We start from the raw sequence: 4,371 nt of genomic DNA on the forward strand, positions 1-4,371 counted from the left end.
TAAAGTTGACAAAAACTCTGCAAATTCAGATAAGAATTCAGAATACGGGCCAGGTGCTCGGTACACTATAACGAAGAGAATTGGTTGCAGTGATTTCCAACTTGGGTGCGAAAGACTAAGAACAAGGCTTTCAAATGAGTTATAGTTTGGTTTAGGTTTAGAGCTGATTAGTAGGCTAGAGTCGAAGATAGCTGCAACTCCACCTCCTCGGCCTGTGCCTCGAGGAATGTGAGTATTAATATGACTGGGAGGGGTGGATTCATTTAGGCTAACATATTCTCCATCACCCAGCCAGGTTTCAGTAAGACAAAATAAATCAATATCATAATCTGATATTAGTTCATTTACTAGTACACCTTTAGAAGAGAGAGATCTGATGTTTAAGAGTCCACATTTAACTCTCCTATTCATTTGCACTATTGCTCTTGTGGTTTTAATTTTTATGATGTTTTTATGCACAGCTCCTCTTCTGTTCTGTTAAAGTACGGAGTGTGTAAATCATCCAAAAATATCCGTAAAATTCAAAATGGCTGACTTCCTGTTGGGTTTAGGGCATCGCTCCAAGAGGCATTTTGGTACATCTGGACATGATACATGTGCCACAGAAATTTTGAACATGTAGGTAAAACGTGCGGCGGGGGCTGCTTCGTTAAAGGTCACTTCCTGTTGCCAGATAAAATATCATGATGATTTTATTGCCAGAAAACATGGGCAACAAATTTCGCTCAGTCTATGTTAGAGACTTAAACCATAGCAGCCTTTGCCTGGTTACTGTGAACATCTCATAGCTTAACAAATATAGCTTTACTGTGGAATAAACTACAAAAAGAGAACAAACAGCATCTTCATAAATTTACTACAACCATAAAAACTGCAACAAAAAAGGCTGCAGCCAAAATATTTAGGAGATAAAGGAGCACAGGCATCATGAGTCAATGTTAAACTCTGAAATAGCTGCTTTTTGTTCTCAGGCAGGTTCTGTGGGCTTTAGGGGGGAGAGAGAGGAGTGGAGAGAGGAGCAGAGAGAGGGAGAAGGGCTACAGAGAGGAGTCAAAACTGCCATCAATGAGATTTGAAAATAAGTAATATGTAAATTCCATATCAATTGTTATTACATAGGCTACTATATTCATTATAATTTCATATGGTTAACCATTAGTAGGCTATAGGGCTTATATAATTTCAGTGGATTGTTTTCATTTTATATCCTTGTGCAGGAAGCAAAGTCTACATATTTTACATGCTGCCACCAACTTTACCAGAGGAGAGAGTAGCAAACACATACGGCCAGAAGGTTTTTATTTGATTTTATAAAGGTTAAAATTACAGGGAAACATATAAGGGGTGGATACCGAGTGAGAATGGAAAAATACGGGAGAATCTAGGGGAAAACAGGAGGGTTGACATGAGAGGAGTAGAGAGAGGAGTGGGGTAATGTGAGGCTACATCCACACTGCTATGTTTTTTAAAACAGTTTTATAACGAAAACTATCTTCTCTGTCCACAGCGGTATTTTAGCTGCGTATCAGAGTTGATCTCTGTCTATATTAGAACGACTTAAAACACATCTAATGGCCGTTCAGTTAGCCTACACTGGGCATGCGCGTGCCAGTGTAAACATGAAGCAGATGGTCTACTCCGCAGTAGCAGACGATTTAGCGAAAGAAGAAATTAATACAAACCAAGAACCACACCAGGCTTTTATCTTTTTTTTTGCATTGACCGACAACAGTGGAACTGTTACTGAGTACGAGAGACGGCGGCGGAAAACAGACTGGGAGTTGCAACATGCACAGTAGGCTAATTGTCTAAAAAAGTGTTATTTAGGCCTACACAGTACATATATTTTAATAAAAATTCCAAAACTAAAACTCTGTAAGCAGCATCGTGTTTTTGCTTGTATAACTGATAAGACCGACTCACAAAGCCAAATGTGAGTGTGTGTCATCGTTTTATAAAGTCCTCTGTTTTGTCCATCGGGTCAGCAGCGTTTTCAAACAAACATCTAATGATTCACCGTTTTAATCTGGACTAGAGGCGGAAACGTAGCAAAAGGTCTCCGTTTTTGTAACAAAAACAGAGAGAGAAAGGCAGTCAGCTGATTGAGTGGCACCGCTCTTTGCATCAGGAAACTCACACTGACGGATCAGTCTCTCTCTCTGCCTGATACGCTGTGTCTATTAAACTCTGGTTGCGGGTGGCGTATGTATGAGATGAGCACAGCTGCGACAGTTCCACATGATCGCTCCTGCGTGTTGCTCCACTTGTCTGATTGCTGCTCAACTCTAACTGTAAATGATTATGTGGGCGCATTAATCCCTTCTTGCCTGAGAAGGACTTTGGTGCTAGCTAGCTTTACAAACAACTCAGACAGCCACATTTTAGCTGCCGTCGAAAATTTGTCTGGCGAGTATTGCATCATCTGATTTTCTTAATCTGCCTTTTTAGCGACCACCGATTAAACTAGTTAAAGCCATTATCGGCCGATTATGATCGGTGACCGATTGATTGGAGCACCCTTACACTGGAGTGGGATTCTACTATCCGGGGAGAGAGTAAAATGTCAAACCTTGGTTTTCACACTTTTCGCTTTACTCATGGTAACTTGCTTTTATTTAGCTACACATTCCTGTTTAATAAAGAGCATGGGCAGTAGTTAAAATAGGGTGACCAGACGTCCCCGTTTTCCGGGGACAGCCTCAGGTTTTGGTGGTCTGTCCCCCTCTGGAGCTGTCCCCGGAAATGTCCCTGTTTTTATCTGTGTTAATCATAGACTGTATAAGGTGTTAACAGACCTGAAATCAGATTTTACGTGGCCAGAAAGACTGGACAGCAGAGCATACAGGTGTCGTGCTGTAAAGTGATCGTCCGCCGAAAACTGATGCGCGCAGCAAAGTCTCTTTAGGTCTACAGCTGCATTTATCTGGATCAAACAGACATAACGTGCAAATAAACGTCACTTTATGTCCATGGTAATAGCAAAGCTATGTCTTTGTGAAACTTTAACATTGCGTTTAATGGAAACTATGAGGGACCAAAAATGTCTAATAATCTATAAATTAATAAATAAATGCGGAAATAAATAATTAAATGCAGAAATAAATTAAATATATTTTTGTCATAAAAAAGAGTTTTTGTATTTATTTACATGCATTTATTTCTATATTTCTACATTTATTTCTATATTTATTTATTTATTTCTACATTTATTTCTATATTTATTTATTTATTTCTGTATTTCCACATTTATTTATGCCTCTATTTCCACATTTGCACATTTATTTTTCCCTGCACTTGTATGCTACACGACAGCGACCGCTGTGAGGTCCCTATTGTAATTGTTAGAATTATTATATTAAATATATTAATATTATACTTGCTTGGTTAGCATGCATGAAAAGTTGTATAAATTGGCACATACATCCAAACTGGTGAAAATAGCGATCTGATATGGGTCCAGTGCATTGGCGCACAAAAATGGCTCGATAGCGCCCCCTAGCAATTTTCAAAACCAAAGCCCCCTCCTTTCTCTTTGACCTACATTCACCAAACTTTGTAGGTATACAGTTGCTGGTCATATAATTAGAATATCATCAAAAAGTTGATTTATTTTAGTAATTCCATTCAAAAAGTGAAACTTGGATATTATATGCATTCATTACACACAGACTGATATATTTCAAATGTTTATTTCATTTAATTGTGATGATTAAAACTGACAACTAATGAAAAACCAATACAAAATTAAAGCTGCAAGCAGCGTTGGGCGGGCCCTCGCACTTGTAGCGTGTCCGGGTGGGAGCCGGCCGCGTTGCATATTCTGGAGCTCTGCCGGTGCGGCTTTGCATTTGCTACGCGGTTCCGATGCTGAATGAAGGTGTTATATGTCACTTCCTGTGTCCCCCATGTGGAGCTACATAGCACTTCCCGCTATGAATATAAATCGATATTGGCGTGTAGATGTCTTCGGGGTGGGAGAGTTATCAAGCATGTAAAATTTTGTTCAGATGTCAGCATGTATACTGAAGTTACAACAACTTCCTGTGTCATGGCGAATCATCGACGCCACGGACACGCCCATTGACGAAAACTCACAGATTCATCTTCAATCAATCTTTTCATCTTCAATGCTGAAATTTGAAGCCGGTCGGACTAAATCCCTAGGAGGAGTTCGTTAAAGTATGAAGTGTGTAAATCATCCAAAATTTGACGTAAAATTCAAAATGGCTGACTTCCTGTTGGGTTTAGGGCATCGCTCCAAGAGGCTTTTTTTTGCGTCTGGAAAAGATACACGTACCACAGAAAATTCGTGCACATAGGTGAAACGTGCGGCGGGGGCTGCTTCGTTAAAAGTCACTTCCTGTTGCCAGC

Source organism: Micropterus dolomieu, linkage group LG02, assembly GCF_021292245.1.
Source record: "Micropterus dolomieu isolate WLL.071019.BEF.003 ecotype Adirondacks linkage group LG02, ASM2129224v1, whole genome shotgun sequence".
In the NCBI taxonomy this organism is placed as follows: domain Eukaryota; kingdom Metazoa; phylum Chordata; class Actinopteri; order Centrarchiformes; family Centrarchidae; genus Micropterus; species Micropterus dolomieu.